This window comes from Dromiciops gliroides, chromosome 1 (assembly GCF_019393635.1).
Source record: "Dromiciops gliroides isolate mDroGli1 chromosome 1, mDroGli1.pri, whole genome shotgun sequence".
Lineage (NCBI taxonomy): Eukaryota > Metazoa > Chordata > Mammalia > Microbiotheria > Microbiotheriidae > Dromiciops > Dromiciops gliroides.
Window position 1 is genome coordinate 521,448,675 of NC_057861.1, and position 21,239 is coordinate 521,469,913.

Below are 21,239 nucleotides of genomic sequence, written 5' to 3' on the forward strand. Positions count from 1 at the left end.
ATGTTTTAAATCCTATTTACTCAATCCACTCTGCATGGCTACCTCACCCCCTAATGTCTAGGTAAGGACAAGGGCGGGATTCGTGATTTCCTTGGTAAGGAACTCCCTCCCTGGTTTAGAAAATTCCCTTCCTCAATCCAAGTTAGCACCTTCTCTACAATTTATAATCTTAAAGAAGATCTTTCTTACCCTGTTTCTGTGTCATAGACCCCTTTGGTAGCCTGGTGAAGGCTAAAGACCCCTTTCAGAATAATGTTTTTAAATGCATAAAATAAGACACAAAATTACCAAAGAAATCAATTATATTGAAATGCCATTATCATTTTTTCTTAAAAGTTCATTGTCCCCAGGTTAAAAAGGTTTGCCTTAGGATTTGGTCTAATTAATTATAATAAACATAAACTTAATGAATAATACATCTAAATTCCATCTCAAAGAACGTTTTGCATTGAAAAAATATATTTCTATATACCAATGAAAGGCCCTTTAAAATTCTCTACTGATTTTGTTGTGTGTAAGGAACAGAGTTTAGCCCAGATAACATTCATTTGAACAAAACAATTAATTAACTGCATATCTGGCGACACTAAAGGGAAGAGGAGAATTACCTATATAGGCAGCTGAACGCTAACACCTTTGTGCTTCCCTGGTTTTGCCTCCAAGTTGCAATTTCTGAAACTTTTTCCACCTCAACCATCCTACCACTTCAACCAAAATCCATCTAAATTTCCAAATTACTCAACAAAACAAGACCCAAGAGAATGCAGAGAATGATTACCCACTTTAGAGAAGTGGGTTCAAAGGACTCCCTTTTCCTTTGCTTTGCATTTATAGAGAGATGAAAAGGATCTTAAGAATTAAGTAGCCAGATCTCTTTGTTTTTGCAGACTAGGAAGCTGGCCCCCACAGGTGAAAGGGTTTAGGAAGATACTTTCACATTTGATTCCAAAGATTATGAAGGTACTTTCTAGCTGTCAATTAATCAAAACTCATTTTTAAGTGATTAGTACAAGCTAAGAACAGAAACTACAAAGACAAAGGTCCTCAAGTTGCTAACAGTCCATGTGATTTAGAAAGCAATGATGTAGGAGGCAAAAAAGGGGTAAACAGAAAAACCTATGACCCAAACTCTAATTTAGATTGGAGCTCTAAAAGGGACTCAGACCCCAGTTAATGGATAACTTAAGACTTGAGTCTTCATTAATACAAGTCAGGAGGGGCAGCTAGGCAGTGGATAGAGCACTGGCCTTGGAGTCAGGAATACCTGAGTTCAAATCCAGCCTCAGACACTTAACATTTACTAGCTGTGTGACCCTGGGCAAGTCACTTAACCCCAATTGCCTCACTTAAAAAAAAAATAATATAATACAAGTCAGGGCCTAGGTTCCTCATTACCCATATAAATCAGCACCTATAACAAGAACATAAAGAGGCAGGTCATAGAGACCTTAACTATAACAATAATACACTAACAAGGCACAGAAATTCAAACTGAAAATAAATGATAAATGAAGATATTTTGAAACTAAGCATGGGAATCAAAAAGAGATATGTGCAGAAAAGGCAAAATTTGTCCCTAGATTCACCTTATGATGACGTGTAAACCCCAAAAACACACCTCCATGGAAAAAGGTTTGATAAACCCTCCCCTGTACCTCCCTAAAGTGGAGATTATTATAATGAGATTGATAATCAATTTATCCATGCTATAAATATAACTGTATTTTCTTTCCCTATTCGAGAGATACCTTTCCACTTTTCTGGTTCTCTCTCCCTGTGTTCACTCACAGTATTGCAATAAAACTTGGGAAACTGAGTCACTGCGTCTTGTAATTCTTTTGGGATGGCTCACGATCAATTTGACCCTAAATCCATCCCACATCACATGGGGGAAACAAAGTATTTACAAAATAAATACTCTGTAATTTAGGGAAGGAGAAAGGAATAGTTACTGAACAGAAGGGATTAGGAAAGGCCTGGTTGTGGGGAGGTGGAGCTTAATCTAAACTTTGAGGGAGGGGCAGCTAGATGGCGCAGTGGACAGAGCACCAGCCCTGGAGTCAGGAGTTCAAATCCGACCTCAGACACTTAATACTTACTAGCTGTGTGACCCTGGGCAAGTCACTTAACCCCAATTGCCTCACCAAAAAAAAAAGAAAAAAAAGAAAGAAAAACTTTGAGGGAAATGAAGGATTCTACAAGGCAGAGAAACAGAAGAGCAGAGATAAAGTGAACAGCCGGTTTGGCTGGACCATAGCTCCAGGGGAGTGAAGCATAATATATACCTCAAACCAGGTTATAAATTCATTTAGTTGTTTCTGTTGTGCCCAAAGATACTGGAGTGGTTTGCCATTTCCTTCTCTAACTCATTTTATAGGAAACTGAGGCAAACAGGATTAAGTGACTTGCCCAGGATCTAACAGCTAAGTGTCTGAGGCAGAATTTGAAGATGAGTCTGCAGCTCCCAGCTGCCCCAATGCATACAACAAATACATGTGTGAAATGTATTCCTTTTAACAAATTTCCAGTCACTTTTCCCTTCACTAGCTGGACTTTATGGTATCTAAGGTTTCTTCCACCCCTAAATTTAGGATCTTATCAAACCAGTGCTTCTTTGTTGTTGCTGTGATTTAATAGCTCACTTCAGGTAGTGCTAACTTCTTGTCCACTAAAATCAGTAATGAAAAAAATCTCCAGGGGAAGCTAGGTGGTGCAGTGGATAAAGCACTGGCCCTTGATTCAGAAGGACCTGAGTTCAAATCCAGCCTTAGACACTTGCCACTTACTAGCTGTGTGACCCTGGGCAAGTCACTTAACCCCCATTGCCCCACCCCCAAAAAATTATTTTTAAAAATCTCCAAATTCCAACAGTCTAAGAAATGTAAAAGTTATCTAAAATGCCCACAGATAGGGGAATGGCTAAACAAATTGTGAAAGATGAATGAAATGGAATATTACTTTGCTATGTTCTGAACATGATGAATACAGTCTAGTGATAACTACAAATTTACTGAGAACTGATTCCCCACCAAGTCCCCCCTACCCAGGCAGGTGAATTGCCCGGGGCTAACCAATCTTTGTCAATTCCAGATTCTTGATTGACTTATGTACTTTCTCCCAAGCAAAATGATCCCTGCCTTACTCCCAGGACTTTATGTTATTATGTAAAAAGGGTCTACCTACATTAAGTACTTTCTATTTAGAATTAAGTAGCTTCTATACTTAACTCAGGAGCAGTTTCTATAGTTTCTGTTTGGTTTTTGTTTGTTTGTTTTTTGGTGGGGCAATGAGAGTTAAGTGACTTGCCTAAGGTCATACAGCTAGTAAGTGTCAAGTGTCTGAAGCTGGATTTGAATTCAGATCCTCCTGAATCCAAGGTCAGTGCTTCATCCACTGTGCCACCTAACTGCCCCCTATAGTTTCTTTTGTTAAAGGTTCATTTACATTAAGTAGTTAGTAGTTTCTGTACATGACTCCACCCCACCCCCAGCAGCCTTCTGGTTCCCTTTTGTTCTGTTACCCCATAAAAACCCTGTCCCCTGTTCCCATCTTTGGGTATTCCTAACTTCTGGCTTTGTGATACCACAAGCCTCTTCCCCGATTAAAGACCTTATTTCTCCTATATTGATTATTTCCTTAATTTCCAGGTTAACACTAGCATGGTAAGACTTATGAACTGACGCAAAGTGAAGTAAGCAGAACCAGGAAAACAGTAAACACAGATGAAGACGATGTAAACAAAAGAACAACAAAATAATCAAAAATACATGCTGCAAAAATATAATAACAAAGCTTGGTTGCCAAAAAGAGATATGGGAAGACATCTACCTCACTTCTCTGCTAAGATGGGGACCCACATTGATTCAAATCAAGAAGCATTTATTAGGTGCTTACTATGTGCCAGGAACTGTGCTAAGTAAGAGATGAAAATATAAATAAAGTAGAAATAAATACAGTCCTCAAGGAATTTACACTCTAATGGAGGAAGACAACACATAAAAGGAAGATAAAAGAGGGAGAACGGGAAGGTGGAAAATTTGTAGAGAAAATCCAGAACACAACCAGAAGAATGAGACATGGCTGGCCTGGGCACCCTCTTTAAATACCTCCCATTTTGGAAAGAACCACCCAATCAGAGGGAGAGGCCACAGGGTGGGAGGGTATTTCCAATATGTGAATTCCAGGCATGAAGCTTCAAGATGAAAAGCTAGGGCCTAGGTGTGGAATATCACATATAAAAACAGGCTTTTAAAAATTTTGTTTTGTGCAATTTTTTATCCCCCTTCTAAATACTTTATTATAAGAGACAGCCCTCTGGATGGTGTAGAGGGGAAATACATTCAGAACTATAGATACGGTTTTACATTTATACACCCACACATTAATACATATACATAAAATTTTATTTAAAAAATAAGCAGAGGGGCAGCTAGATGGCGCAGTGGATAGAGCACCAGCCCTGGAGTCAGGAGTACCTGAGTTCAAATCCAGCCTCAGACACTTAACACTTACTAGCTGTGTGACCCTGGGCAAGTCACTTAACCCCAACTGCCTCACTAAAAAAAATAAAAATAAAAATAAGCAGAGGTTCAGTAGTTCAAAGTAAATGTTATAAGCAGTAAAAACAACCTACTTCTTAGCTTACTTGTCAATAGGAAAGAGTAAAATTATAGACCAAATTACTTTTCTTGAACCTATCCCCTTTGGGAACTTTCAACTCAGAGGGCTTGGGGGCCTAGAGAAGGGGGAAAGGAACATTTCCCATTATGCTGTATTTTATCTTCAGATGTATATTGTTTCAGCAAAAAAGAGTGACAAAAATTGAATTTAAATTTGCAAGGTACTAACCAATGAATCATTTTATGTATATCTGTTTATATTATGCCTGTATATGTTGTTATCATAAATTTGGATTAAATAAGTCCACTGTGAAAAAATAAATAAATAAAGCAGAGAAGAAAGTTCAGTCATCAAAAAGCAGTAATCACAGACATATAAACTTGTTGGGGGCCTATTCATAATGCTACAAGCCTCACCTCTGGCTAGGTAAAAGGGTTGGCCATTTAGAGGAAGAAGAAAGCTCTCATCCTGACTCTGTTCCTTAACTTGCTAGCCACCTTCCAAGACTTCTCAAAACTGAACTGGGTGTTATGTTGTCTTTATATGGCTGCATATTGAAGAGCACCAGAGTGAGTTGGTTTGCAATTTAAAATTTTTCAAGGCTAGTACCTGATCCTTTTTGGAATTTGTCCTGAACCATTTACTCTCTTCATGCTCTATAAAATCTTATATTGCACCCTAGACACTTAGTGTTATCAAAGGGATTATGACTCCTAGAAAGGAAATGAGGTTCAAACAATAGTATAAACTGAAGAGACTTTTATGAATAATACTACATGAAAGGATAAAATATGGCATTGATTAGCAGTTTTCTACTTTTGAGGTAGTTGAGTTTGTTGTTGTTGTTTTAGGTAAGTTTTTTTTTTTAATCTAACTTCATGTTTTTATACTTGGTGTCTACCTTCTCCATCAATGCAGATTCCAACCCATTCACATTTTCTCATTTTTAGTAATTTTTTTCTTTATGTTTCTCCATAAGGCCTCCATAAAAGTAACTTCCCAGCACACCTGAGGTCTAGTTCTTGATCTTTTTGATATTTTATGGACAGTGACAGTTAAATGGGTTCACTGTTGGGCATGGAGTCCGGAAAAGCTGAGTTCAAATTTGATCTCAGACACTTAATAGCTATGTGATAATTTGGCAAAGTGGCTTCACTTCTGTTTGCCCCAGTCTCCTCAACTGGTGATAATGGTGATAATAACAGCATCCACCTTGAAGGGCTGTTGTGAGAATCAAATGAGCTAATATTTGCAAATACTTTGCATACTTCCTGGCACACAGTATGTGTAATATAAAACAAGCCTTTAAAAAAAGTCAATGGACAGCATGCAGCACTAATTCAATTGTTAAGATAAAAATGTAATACAATCTGTGAGATCTAGCAAAGATTCCAGTTAAGAAAATTACTCAAAAAAAACCAGTGCCTGTGATTGAACAAAGGCAACTGTATAGCAGTGAATGAATAAGATTTTTTTAAAGCATTTATTCATTGCTTATTATATACCAACCCCATGGAATATAAGCAGAGAAGCAAGACAGTCCCTCTGTAATTGGATAGATTTCTTCAGAGGTCAATTAAAGCAATAATACATATTTAATCCATAATCTAATCAAAGCATAATCAATAAAATATGCTCCCAAAACCTGGAAATCTGGCCCCACAAATACAAAAGTATTTTTTTCTTAATCTTGCAGAAAAAAAGCATGATGATCATGAGTTTATGTATGGGTATGTGTATATACATACAAGATTTCATATACATATATATAAAGATCAACCTCTAACTGGGAGGGTTTAACACATAAAAGCTCTAGAAAGGTGAAAAGCAGTATTTGCACATTTGTGTTATTTTTTTAGTCTCCACCCTCCAGAGTTGACCATGCCTGAATGTGAACAGAATTAAGAAGTTGACTTGGATGGTGTCTAACAGCAGCCCTAGGCCATGAGGAGAACCTGGGTGGATTAGGGAAGGAGTGGACAAAAAAAGACAGCAAGTCAGTTACCAAGGCGAGCTGGTTGGATGACAGCTCAGTGTGACTACAAAGCCACTGAATCAGAGAAGTTGAGAGGACCTTAGGGAACCAATTGCAGGACAAATACTAAAGTGGAAGAGGGGGTTGACTCTCATCCCATCCAAGCCATGTAAGCAAACATTTATCAATTCTAAAGGAATTTCAAATAAAACATCAAACAGTATCTCTGCAAAGACACCTTTCACACTGGAGGTAATAGTAAATCCTAATTCCCCTTCACTGGAGGTAATAGTAAATCCTAATTCCCCTTCTCCAGGCAATCAAGGGTGATTTTTCAAATCCATCATCAACATTTATATAAACATACCTGGGTCCAGTCTTGTGAGAGGCAAGTTGGGATAGTAGGTCAAGCAGTCAAGAAGACCTAGTCCTTTTGATATAATCTGACCCGCTAAATCTAAGCAAATCATGCAACTCTGTATGGGGCACTATATTTGAAAGTATGGGTAGAGGAAGTTTCTGCAAGGGGAGAGCTCTACACTGAAGAAATCATAGGCGAAAAAATATGTAGTTACACATAATATAAAGTACTGTATGTATTTGCTATTAATATGTATATGTATGCATATGCATACATATATACATAAATGCTTGTATACATACGTAATTTAAGGGGGAAGAAATGCCTGTATCGGTGGGGTTGGATTTCCGGGCTTCAGGAGCACACCTTTTCAATTGATTATGTATTAATTATGGATTGTTGCTTTAATTGACCTCTAAAGAAATTCATCCAACTCAAACTCTTTCGTCCCAGTTAGCTTTACAATGGGAACACACATAAGTAAGGGCTCTAGTGCTGCAGGCAGAGTTGGAAGGAATCTTAATTTACAAGTGAAGAAATTGAGGCCCAGAGACTTAGAGTGATTTGCCCCACGGTCATAGTTTGTAAGCAGCAGAGCATTCATTCCACGGTACCACATTTCCGGACCTGCTTTACTCTTCTGAGTCTAAGTGTGATAGGAGGAGGGAAAAAGCAAACACGAAGAGCCGAGTGTGCAGTTAGCGCATTCAAATTATGAGATTTGAATCCAAGTCCTCTGACTCTAAATGGGGGGATCTCTCCCCTGCTTTGGCTGACTAACTCAAAGCCAAATAACTAGAAATTGAATCGAATTCTAGATGTAAGTGAGCACCTGACCAACTTAAAATTTACAACCCACAATCACTATTGTAGCCGAGACGCTTTCAAGCCCCTGACGGTCTTCTCTCAACCCCAGCATCTGGTTTTAAAAGCGCTTCCTGACCCAGGCTCAAAGATCCTGGGATGGGGACTCTAGACCCCGGGACTTCCCCTAGTCCCTTTCCCTCGCCGAGCTTTGCAGCCACTAGCTGAAAGACTCCGAGCTAGAGCAGGAGAGGTGCAAGGTTAGGAGGAGAAATTAGTGTTTCCTCTGGATGAGTGACTCCCAATCAGAGCAGCGCCCCGACGTGAAGCCGCTGGGGATGCAAACCCAGCTCTCCCCAAATCCGCCCTCCTCCCGGCTCAGACTAGACCTCCAAGGGACCGGGATTACCTTGAGCTGAACTCTCATGGTGTCAGAGTCAGCCGAGTTTCTCCGGGGGCTGGTGTGAAGCTCAAGGGAGGGAAGTACTGGACTGGACTTGCTCCTGGAGGCTTGGCACTTCCCCCGGAGCCCCCTTCTCCTAAGGGAGAACGCAGAGGAATCCCGACTTGACCGCGATTCCAACTGCCAGAGCTCTCTGCACCTGCAGCCAGCTTCCTTCTCTTTGGACTTGTCTCCACACGCACGGAGAGCAGAGCCTTTTCTTTCATATTTCCTTGCAGCTCTTCTGGACTTCATGATCCTTCACTCCTCGCTGTCCCACCCCTTCCCCTCTTACACCTCCCTGAGCCCTTCCCAGGGCACCCCCGCCTTCGGGATTTTTTTTTCTAGCAATGGCTCTTCTAATTCTTGTTCTCCTTCCTGGAACCTGACCCTGGCCAAGGGTTCTTAACCTTTTTTATGTCATGGACCCCTCTGGCAGCCCGGTGAAGCCTATGGGAGTCCAGAACAATATTCGTTTCCTACGTTAATAAATTAAATGAAATGCTAAATTTCAGTTAGAGTGAAAATAAAGATGCCATCCCCTCCCTTCCCCTTCTTCCCCTCCCCTCCCCATTCAGTTTCACGCAGCCCCGGAAACCTGCCCACTATTAAGAACCCCTGCAACTCAGTTCCTCAAATGTAAGCTTGGTTGGATGTAGTCAGGCAGTGTTTCAGACATCATCACCAATCTTCTGATCACTCCTTCCTGGGTCTTCCCAGATTTTCCCCTTGGCCTGGGGCTGCCTTTAGATACCATCCAGGTCAATTTACTCCAGTTTACCTCCAGGCGCGAGGTCTCTCTTCAAAAACAAAGGACGCAAATTACCAAATACTGCCCTACCCAAACAGTATTACGGATCTGCGGTGTTCTCCTGGGCTCTTTTGCTCTTAAAATATAATCAATTGTGAAGTCGTGTTAAGAGTCTGCATAGTGAGTGAATGCAGCTCAGGATCTGGAGTCAGAAAGACTTGGGTTCAGTCATACCTTCATACCTCCGACTCTTGCTAGCTGTGTGACGACCATAAGCGATTCATCTATCTTTTTTGTCTTACTTTCCTCATCTATAAAATAAGGGGATGGGCCTTGTTCCTTACATACTACTCTGTGGCACCATTTCCTATCCATGCCTTCCTTTTTACCCACCTTCCAAAGGCTGAGGCTGAGCCCTAAATAATCTCACATTTACATTAAAAGATTTGTGAGTCATTTACCCGCTCATTTTGATCCTCATTGTTGTTCAGTCACATCTGACTCTTCGAGACCCCATTTGGGGGGGTTGTCTTGCAAGATACTGAAGTGGTTTTGCCATGTCTTTCTGTGGCTCATTTTATAGATGAAGGAAACTGAGGCAAACAGGGTTAAGTGACTTGCTCAGGGTCACACAGCCAGTAAGTTTCTGAGGCTGGATTTGAATTCAGATCTTCCCAACTCCTGACCCAGAACTCTGTCCTCTGTGTCACCTTGTGTCCATCCATGGCCTTGATGCATTCCACATCCCAGTCAAATTCACTTAACCGATGTTTCCTCATTCACAACATCCCATCTTCCATCTGCAAAGCTTTGCAGTCTGCCCTCCTAAATCTGAAGTTCACTCCCTCCTCCTGGCTGCTTTTTAGAATACCCAGATCCTTTCCAAGCTGAACTCAAGGGCCACCTCCCACAGGAGGCCTCCCTGACCACCACACAAGCTTCTGGCACCCCTTAGTAATAACTTTTTCTATACTCTATATGCATTTTGTATTTTTTTTTATAAGGACGCATGTTGTTTCCCTACCCTACCTCTTGTAAAATTGAAACTCCTTGAGGGAACTGATTCATTTTTCTTTGTATTCCCAGACCCCAGCACAATGCTTAGAATATAGTAGATTAATAGATAAATACATGTTGATTGGTTGCTCATGGTAGATACATAATAAATGTTTTCTGAATTTAACTGTTTTTCCCTTAGTCTAAATGTAGGTCAAAGAAATTTACTGGAGAGTTCTATTTTGAGGCAGTTTCTGAGTAGTAGGATAGGACAAGCAAAATCATTATTTTTATTATTAAAAAAAATTCTATAGGGCAGTTGGGTTGTACAGTGGATAGAGCACCGGCCCTGTGATCAAGAGTTCATATCAACCTGGGAGACTGTCAAAGTACTTTTCAATCAATGAGTTATCTCTTCAGTTTTTACAAGTCTTTTTTTTTTAAATTGTGAAAATGTTGCTATGAAATATATGAAACGGAAACAATTGAGCCTGTATAGATCATTAAATGTGTAGTCATGAATATATCAATAAAACCCAGAAAATAATGGAAAAAAAATTCATATCAAGCCTTAGATACTTAATAGCTGTGTGACCCTGGGCAAGTCACTTAACTCCAATTGTAACTAAAAACAAAACAAAAAAATTCTATCACGTCGATAATTCAATTTTTTGTTACTATGTTTGCAGATGACCGTGGCAAAAACAAACTGATCCTCTTCATAATGCAAAAAACTATTTACATTTAAGTGTCTCCTTTTTTATCCTATCTTTTATTTTATACTTTTTTTTAAATGCCTCAAATTTCAAAAGTTTCTTCCTTATGGAGATAATAAAATTATCTTACAATATTGTGAGAAACCAAATATGGGTAATACTTCTTCATTAATCACATCTCAATGAAAATGGAAATCAATTTCTCATCAGTGACTTAAAGGCATTGAATGGGAAATATATTTTCCTTTACTTCTTGGAAAGCATTAAAACCAATTTCCTTATCTGAAAATAATGAAGGGTGGGGGAAGAATTAGACAAGATTACCTCTAAGCCTCTGGAGGCTGCTAGGTGCTACAATGTACAGAGAGAGCTGGGCCTGCAGTCAGGAAGACTAGTTCAAATCCTACCTCAGAGAGGCAGCTAGGTGTCGCAGTTGATAGTGCACTGGCCCTGGAGTCAGGAGGATCTGAGTTCAAATCTGGTCTCAAACACTTGACACTAGCTGTGTGACCCTGGGCAAGTCACTTAACCCCCAACAGCCTCGCCAAAAGCAAAAACAAAAACAAATCCTACCTCACATACTAGCCCTGTGACTCTTAAGACAAGTTTACTTAACCTCTCTTTGCCTCAGTTTCCAAAATTATAAAATGGGGATAATAATAGCACCTACCTCCCAGAGTAGGCACTATATAAATGCATATTCCCTTCTCTGAGATATAAATCTTTCATCCTACAAACTGAATTATAAAAATGCATACCTCTCCAATGACTACAGGAGAGTCATGATAAATGGCATGGTCAGTTATTATGGGTGTATACCAACACTTTGCAGAGCTAGCCTCCACGATCATTTAGGCAGGTTGGTGCTTGTGTTATTATTATTGTTGTGAATAATACTAATAGCCACTCCTATTCTGCCACCTACCTCAAGTTTAAAAATTTTAGGGAGTCCATCCAGTTTGCCCATCCCTAACTTCTGCCCACTTGGCTCACACACTTGTCTCTTCAAGCTCTTTTGTAACATTACACAAGTTACCCTGTTATTCTTTCCACCTGTAAACACACATTGACTTTTTTTCTTGCAAATACCTAAATTATCTTGAATGAATGACTGACGTATGTACCAGGCACCGTGATAAGGACTAGAGGCATAAATACAAGCAAGCAAGAAAACCTTTGCTCTCAAGGAGCTTACATTCTAATGGTGGAAGACAACATATGTATGTGTGTGTATTGTGTATGTGCACATGTGTGTATGTATACATGTGTATTTGTATGTAGACACACACATAACCATGTGTGTATGTGTATTGTGTATGTAGACAGGCAGGCAGACAGACAGACAGGAAGGAAGGGTGGCCAGGGGTGAGATATTTTGGAGAGAGAAGTAAGAAAAAGAGGTGATTAGAGGTAATGCAGTGAATAAGAACACTGGACTTGGAGTCAGAAAGAACTGATTCTGAATCTGGTCTCAGACACTTACTAGCTGCATGTCTTTGGGCAAATCATTTAACCTCTATTTACTCAATTTCCTTGTCTGCAAAAAAGGGGATGATTATAATAATATCTACCTCCCAGGGTTGTTGTGAAGATCAAATGAGATCTTTGTAAATAACTTTGCAAACTTTAAAGTGCTATACTAATATATACTGTCTATCTATGGATCTCATCACCTTTCTGTCAAGAGATAAATGTATGTTTTATCATTCTTATGGAATTATGGATGGTCATTGCATGGATCATAGTTCTTACAGTTTTCAAAACTGGTTGTCTTTACAGTGTTGTTATTACATAAATTGTTCCACTTTTGCTCATTTCATTCTTTACTACTTTATAAAATTCCTCAAAATTGTTCATTTTTATAGTATTTCTGCTATAGTATAAATTCATCTTCTGATTGTGCTTCCTTCACTTTATGTCAGTTCATACAAGTCATTCCATATCTCTTTAAAATTATCTTATTCTTCATTTCTTTTTTTTTGTTTGTTTGGTTTTTTTTTAGTGAGGCAATTGGGGTTAAGTGACTTGCCCAGGGTCACACAGCTAGTAAGTGTTAAGTGTTTGAGGCCGGATTTGAACTCAGGTACTCCTGACTCCAGGGCCGGTGCTCTATCCACTGTGCCACCTAGTTGCCCCTTATTCTTCATTTCTTAAAATGCAGTATTATTCCTTTACATTTAGATACCATAATTATTGTCATTCCTCAATTAATGAGCATCTCTTTACATTACAGGGTTGTTGTTATCTTTTTTGGCATTATAAAAAAACTGTTATAAATTTATATATACATATATATATGTAGTACCTTTTCCTGTTTCTTTAACCTCTTTTGGGTATAAGCCTAGCAGTAGTAAAACTAGATCGAAGAGCATGCATTTGTTTAATAACTTTTTGTGTATAGTTCCAAACTGTTTTCCAGAATGACTGTACTCATCCATGGGTTCACCAACCATGTATAAATGTGACTTTTCTTTACCATATCCCTTGCAACATTTGTCATTTTTTTCTTTTTTATCATCTTGTTCATCACATAGACATGAGATAAAAATCTCAGATTTGCTTTAATTTCCATTTCTTTTATTAATAGTGATTTGAGGGGGCAGCTAGGTGGTGCAGTGGATAAAGCACGGGCCCTGGATTCAGGAGAACCTGAGTTCAAATCTGGGCTCAAACACTTGACACTTACTAGTTGTATGACCCTGGGCAAATCACTTAACCCTCATTGCCCAACACCCCCCCCCCAAAATAGTGATTTGAGCATTTTTTTTTCACATGGCTACAGATAGTCTGGGTTTCTTCCCCTGAGAACTGCCTGTTCATATCCTTGGACCATTTAGCAACGGTTCTTATTCTAATTATTTTGATTCAATTCCTTATTTATATTGGAAATAAGATATTTATCAGATAAACTTGCTACAAAGATGTTTTCCCAGTTAAATGTTTCCTTTTTAATCTTAATTTTATTGAATGTTTGTTTTATCAAAACATTTTAAATTTTAAATAGTCAAAATAATCAATTTTATCTTATGATCCTCTTTATCCCTTATTTGGTCATGATCTTATCCTCTATCCATAGACCTGATAGGTATTTTTCCATGTTTTTCTAATTTTTATATGACATGACATTTTTTTCCATATCAATCTTAATATATTGTGTGAAGTGTTGGCCCAAGTCTTTTCTTACACACTGCTTGACAATTTTCCTAGCAGTTTTTATCAAATCATGAGGCCTTATTCCAGTGTGTGTTTGACGGGTGTTTTTAGAAAATACTAGGCTACTAATACATTTGTCTTTGTATACCTAATCTGTTCCACTGATAAATCTCTCCACTTTTATTATTGGGGGGGGGCAGTGAGGGTCAAGTGACATGCCCAGGGTCACACAGCTAGTTAAGTGTCACATGTCTAAGGCCGTATTGAACTCAGGTCCTCCTGAATCCAGGGCTGGTGCCTTATCTACTGTGCCACCTAGCTGTCCTCAATCTCTCCACTTTTACACTAGTACCCAATTGTTTTAAGAATTACTGCCTTGGGGCAACTAGGTGGCTCAGTGGATAGAGCACTGGCCCTGGAGTCAGGAGTACCTGAGTTCAAATCCAGCCTCAGACACTTACACACTTACTAGCTGTGTGACCCTGGGCAAGTCACTTAACCCCAATTGCCTCACTAAAAAAAAAAAAAAAAAGAATTACTGCCTTGTAGTATACTTTGAGATCTGGCACTGCTAGTCCATCTTCCTTCCCACTTTTCTTTATTGTTTCTCTTGAGATTCTTGAACTTTTTTGCCTCCATATGAATTTCTTTATTATTTCTTTGAATTACATAAAGTAAAATTTTTCTTTTGGTAGTTTGTATGGCATTGAATAAATAAATTAATTTATATCGCACTGACATTTTTATTATATTGACGAATTCCACGAACAAACAATATTTTTCCAGTTATTTAAATCTGTCTTTATTTCTGTATTTAAACAGTGTCCCAAATATCTTAGTGCATTTTAAAGCCATTAAAGACCAAGACCTTTGGAATATTCTGCACAGGTTTTTTGTCCAACTTGGCAGATAGATTTATAAGCATTTTATATATTCTGTAGTTTAGATTTGTTTCATTGTTGTTGTTGGGGCTTTTTAGATTTTAAAGATTAGGTTTATTTGGAGGAAAAAAACAGGGTGGGGATGCCACCTCCAAATCCTGAGCCTAAGGATGGGGATTTTTCTGTAATTATTTTCATTAGAATTCCTCTTTCTATATCATCCTGCTGGGTTTTAATGGTACTATATAGAAATAATAATGATTTGCATGGGTTTATTTTATATCCTGAAAGTTTGCTAAAGTGATTACTTTAATTAATTTTTAGCTGACTCTTTACAGTCAAGTAAACCATCATATCTATAAGAAACTTTGTTTCATCTTTGCTCATGCATATTCCTTCAATTTCTTTTTCTTACCTTATTGCTATAGCCAGAATTTCTAGTACTATGTGTTAAATTAATATATAGATCACCTGGATTTGACGGAGGTACCTTATTATCCAAAAATATTTTTTATGAAACCCTGGGTTAATAGGAGCAAAATGTCCTTCAACTGAACTCCAAACCTGAACCCAGATAGCTAGCAGATAAAAGACTCTACCTAGTGACTTCTTTTCCCTCAGGATAGTAAGTCCCTATCTTATGGTAACATCTGGGTGTCCTCACCCTTGCCAAACCCTTTTTTGGAATCCTGTAATCTTATCATGATGCTTCTGTATTCCCTCCATACTTGTTATAACTGAAATTGTTAAACTGCTTTTTGCTTCTGGGTTGATTTCTATTTCATACTATTGAAACTGATAAGGCCCTGTAATCAGTAGACTAAAACCATATATACCCTCAGAAATGGGGAGTCTCCCAAGCTTCTCTCTTAGGAGGGGAGACTCCACATGATCATGTTGTATTATCTTTCTTCTTGGGACAAATATATTAAATTGATGTTATGTTTTTTCCGTCTGTCTCTGATTTGTTTCATAGGAGGACAGGTATTGATATCATGTTCTCTGATCTAGTTAGTAGGAGATATTAAAAGATATTATAATTTCTCTGATCCGTTTATTAATTTTATAGGAGAGATTAAACATTATTTCTCTGATCTGTTTGGAGGAGACAGGCAGATACAAAAACTATATTTTAATAATCAACATATGTCAAAAAGAAGTAATGAAAATGGACATCTTAGTTTCACCCTTAACTGTATTGGAAAGGATTCTAATTTATTTCTGATATATACATACATATATATATATATATATATAGGTAACTTTAGGTTTCAGATATGTACTATATATTGATGTTGGATGTGATGTAGGAGGCAAAAAGGGGTTAATAGAAAAACCTAAGACCCAAGCTTTAATTCAGATATTAGCTCTAAAAAGGGAGTTACACCCCAGATAATGGATAACTTACAAGTCAAAACGCTAGGTTCTTGTACCCACAATGATCAGCATCCCTAACGGACTAGAACGGGTCAGATCAAAATAACAATAAAGGAAAAAGGCAACCTATAGAAAATCTAATGAAAAATGATTATATTTTGAAACTAGCCATGGGAATCAGAAAGAGACATGCGCAGAAAAGGCCAAATTTGTCCCCAGATTCACCTTATGACATGTAAACCCCCAAAACACACCTCCACTGAAAAAGGTACCTGCCTCAGGGGTTGGCTTCAGACTCCAGGAACTCCAAATTAGGATGAGCCCTCCCCTGTACCTCCCATAGGTGGAAAATATTATAATGAGTAGGACAGGCCCTCCCTTGTACCTCCTCCCCAAGGTGGAGATTATTTTTTATTATAATGAGACTGATAATCAATTTATCTATACTATAAATATAACTGTCTTTCCTTTCCTTACTGGAGAGATACTTTTCCACTTTTCTGGTTCTCTCCTTGTGGTCACCCACAGTATTGCAATAAAACTTGGGAAACTGAGTCACTGAGTCTTGTAATTCTTTTGGGATGACTCACAATCAATTTGACCCCAGTATTTGCAATAGTGTGAGTTAACACAGGGAGAGCATCATGGAGGTGTCTTTCCAATAGGAAAAGAAAGACAATTATGTTTATAGTATGAATAAATTGATTAACAGTCTCATTATAATAATCTCCACCTTAAGGGGGTACAGGGGAGGGCCTATCCTAATTTGGAGTTCCTGGGGACTTGAGCCAACCTCCGAGGCAGGTACCTTTTTCCATGGAGGTGTGTTTTGGGGGTTTACATGTCATAAGGTGAATCTGGGGACAAATTTGGCCTTTTCTGTGCCTGTCACCTTTTGATTCCCATGTCTAGTTTCAAAATATTTTCATTTATCAGTTTGAATTTCTACACCCTGTCTATATATCATTGTTATAGTTAAGGTCTCTATGAGCTGCCTCTTTATGTTCTTGTTATGGGTGCTGATTAATGTGGATATAGAGAACCTAGGCCCTGACTTGTATTAATGAAGACTCAAATCTTAAGTTATCCATTAACTGGGATCTGAATCCCTCTTAGAGCTCAGATCTAAATTAGAGCTTGGGTCTTAGGTTTTTCTGTTAATCCCTTTTTTGCCTCCTACATCATTATCATTTTAAGGAATGTCTCATTTATTCCTCTTTTTATGTTTTTAACAGAAATAGTTGTGCTTTTTCAACAGTTTTTTAAATTTTGTCATTAATATGGTTATTTTAGCTTATAGTTTTCCTAATATTAAACCAACCTTGAATTCTTAGTACAAATCCACCCTGGCCATAGTGAATAGTCTCTGTAATGTGTTGTTTTATCCTCTTTGCTAAGTAATTGTTAATGTTTTATTTGTTAAAAATTATCAATGTTCATTAGGGATATTGGTCTATTGTTCTAATTTTGTTTTTATTCTCTCTATGTATTAAGACTATATCTGGGGGGCAGCTAGGTGGGGCAGTGGATAAAGCACCGGCCCTGGATTCAGGAGTACCTGAGTTCAAATCCGGCCTCAGACATTTGACACTTACTAGCTGTGTGACCCTGGGCAAGTCACTTAACCCCCATTGCCCCGCAAAAAAAAGGACTATATCTGTGTCCTAGAAGGAATTTGGTAGGATTCCTTCCTTTGCTATTTAACTCTGCCTCATTTAAATCCAATTCATGTGCAAGTCAAAACATCAATCTTGCAAAGTCATCAGGCCTCTTCCAGCAAAGGGCAAGCAACAACAACAATTTGTAGTTTACATAATCTCAGAAGTATTCTTTAAATGTGGTCCTGGAATTTTTTCCCTTTGAAATTCATTTATGACTTGCTCAATTTCTTCTGAAATTTGATTGTTCAAATTTTCTATTTCTTCTTCTGATAATCTGGGTATTTATATTTTTGTAAATATTCATTTATTTCATTTAAATTGTCAGCAAAAAGAATTCTAATAATATCCTTTATGTCACTTCTTCACTTGTAAATTCTTTTTATTTTTGATGGTAGTAATTTAGTTTTTCTCTTTCTTCTTTTTGATCAAAATAGCTCATTGTTTATAATATTCCAGAAGGCAAAAGATATGCTTACAACCAAGAATAACTTACTCTATAAAGCTTAATATTATCCTATGGGAGTGGGAAAGAGAGGGAGGACCTTTAATGGAATAAAGGACTTTAGTACAATCCTATTGAAAATACCACAGCTGGGGGCAGCTAGGTGGTGAAGTGGATGGATGGATGGATGGAGCACTGGCTCTGGAGTCAGGAGGACCCAAGTTCATACGTACATACATACAGTCACTGTTGTAATTTTTGTGCTGGTGGCAAAAAAAAATGGAAAGAAAGTAGGTGCTCATAGAAGTTTGACTAAACAAACTGTGGTAAATAAATGGCGACTGCAGAATATGAATGAATATTTCTGTACTTTAGTACATGATGAACATGAAAATTCCAGAGAAACATAGGAAACTTTATTATCAACTGATGCAGAGTAAATCAAGAAGAACTGGGGCAGCTAGGTGGTGCAGTGGATGGAGCATTGGCCCTGGATTCAGGAGGACCTGAGTTCAAGTCTGGCCTCAGACACTTGACACTTACTAGCTGTGTGACCCTGGGCAAGTCACTTAACCCCAATTGCCCCAACAGAAAACAAAAACAAAAACCATAGCTGAATAGGATCTTTGAAATACAAAGAAGGGGGCAGCTAGGTGGCACAGTGGATAAAGCACTGGCCTTGGATTCAGGAGGACCTGAGTTCAAATCCAGCCTCAGACACTTGATACTTACTAGCTGTGTGACCCTGGGCAAGTCATTTAACACTCATTGCCCTGCAAAAAAAAAAAAAAAAGACAAAAAAAAATACAAAGAAGAGTTTAGAGAAACCTAGAAAACTAAATTTATTTGAGCAATTGGAAAGGGCTAATGATGTAATGCTGACATTTTTTTGTGAGTGAGAAGAAACAAGTGACCCTAAGAATCTTAATATTTTCAAAGGGTATTGAAGGAATCAAATGGGAAAAAAAGAGGACCCAGGGGTAGATTTGGTACTCTACTGGGTATTTTAACAGGGTGGAGGATAAAAGGAATACACTGGTATAATAAGGAAGAAGAGGGTAAAATTTATTATTCCTCATAACTGGCATTGGTGGGAAGAGAAAATAAACATGGAAGAAAGGTTGAAGGACATCATATGAACCTTACTCTCAAGTGAAACAAAAGGAGGGTGGAATACACACCCACAGTTTGGTGCAGAAATAAATCAAAATCAAGGAAACTAGTTGGGATAGGGAAGGGGGGAAGGAGTTAAGAAGAAGGAAGTTGTGGCAAGCAAAACAAACTTCCTCATCCTGAAGGGAAGATAAAAAAGAAAAAGAAAAGAAACTAATTAGAACATAAGGGAGCGTCAATCACGTGGGGAATGACTTAACAAATTGTCACATATTCATATGATGGGCTATTATTGCACATAAGAAATGACAAAATGCTGGATTGTATTACCTCATATAAAGTGAGCAAGACAATTTATATAACACCTTCAAGAAAAAAACAAACTGAAGGGCAGCTAGGTGGCACAGTGGATAGAGCGCCAGCCTTGGAGTCAGAAGGACCTGAGTTCAAATCCAGCCTCAGACACTTAACACTTACTAGCTGTGTGACCCTAGGCAAGTCACTTAACCCCAATTGCCTCACCAAAAAACAACAACAACAAACTGAGAGACCTGTGCCTCCAAAGGAGCTATGATGAAGCATGTAGCCACTTCCTGAGAGAAAGGTGATGGACTCAGGATGAAAAAAGAGACATATATTTTTGGAGATGGTCATTGCACGGATTTATTTTATTTGAATACAAGAGATTTGTTACAAGAGGTTTTTTCCTCAATTTTTTATTCGAGGGATAGATAGGAAGATAGGGTGAAAGAGGTTAAAAATAGCAATACCCCCCACACCCCAAAAGGGTCATTGACATATTTTTTTATGCATAGAAGAGCACAGAAGGAAGTATAGACAGTTTTGAAAGTAATACGTAGAATTAATTTTATATATTTATATATATATATAATTCTATAATGAATATTTATATATATACATACACATACATATATACATACATATATAAATGCAGGTAGTGATTGGCTGTTTCATAAATGTCATGGGAGGATTATGGGCCCCGGTCACCCCAACAATTCTCTGGGGGGTTCAAGGAACCTTTTCCTTGAAACCTCAGGGGTTTTCCCTTGAAATCAAGTAGGCCTCTCCTTGAACACAATCAAGGACACACACACCCACCTAACGGAGATAAGCGGCACAGATTGAACTGAGCATGCTCCAGGACCATCACCCCACATTCCAGTCCTCCTAAGCATCTGGATGAGGTAATCCAGGAGAAGACCACCTGGAACCGCCCATCAGCAGACTGCTTAGACCCATCAGGACAAAGTTGACACCCACCACCAGATCTCTCACGAGGGATTCTTCCTACCACAGCGCAACGCGGGAAGACCACCAGCCCCTCACCCAATAAGAGACTCTTACCCACCCCCCCATCTAAACCCTATAAAATGGCACCCCACAAGTCAGTTGGGGGGGAAAGCGTTTTGTTCTGGCAAAACCTTCCTCCCGGCCGGTTTCTCTTGTACCCCAATAAACCTGTTCTCTTATTCCTGATTAGGTCTTGTGCGAGAGTGTAATTCTTTCCAGAGGAATCCTAAGGACCCACGTGCTTTCTCCTATCGGTTTCCCCATATCATTTGGCGCCCAACGTGCCATGACATATATAATATATATATATCATATATAATCATCTTTATGTGTTTAGCTATGTATATGGAAGTACATTTTCATGTTTAAGTTAAGAAAAAAATATTTTAAAAAGTAGAATCACTGGGAAGGGAAGGGTGTAAGAGGGTAGAAATATATTAACCACTGGGGAATGTATCTAGTATCAAGGGTTGGAGAGATCTATTGAGGGAGACAAATTATTAGACTATTTAAGGTCCTCTCTCAAGTTCCTACTTAGAGACAAATTGTGGCTGTTTGTCCTTTGTTTTCAAAGAAGACCATGACACTGGGAGGTGATGTAATGGCTTGTACTGAATTGGATTTAAATGAGGGAGG

At 38.4% G+C, this 21,239-nt stretch overlaps 1 protein-coding gene across 1 annotated transcript in view; it reads right to left on the reverse strand.

Moving 5' to 3' along the window:
* TRPM6 (transient receptor potential cation channel subfamily M member 6) overlaps nucleotides 1-21,239 on the reverse strand; it is a 253,994-nt gene that overhangs the window by 203,327 nt on the left and 29,428 nt on the right. The window lies entirely within an intron of this gene.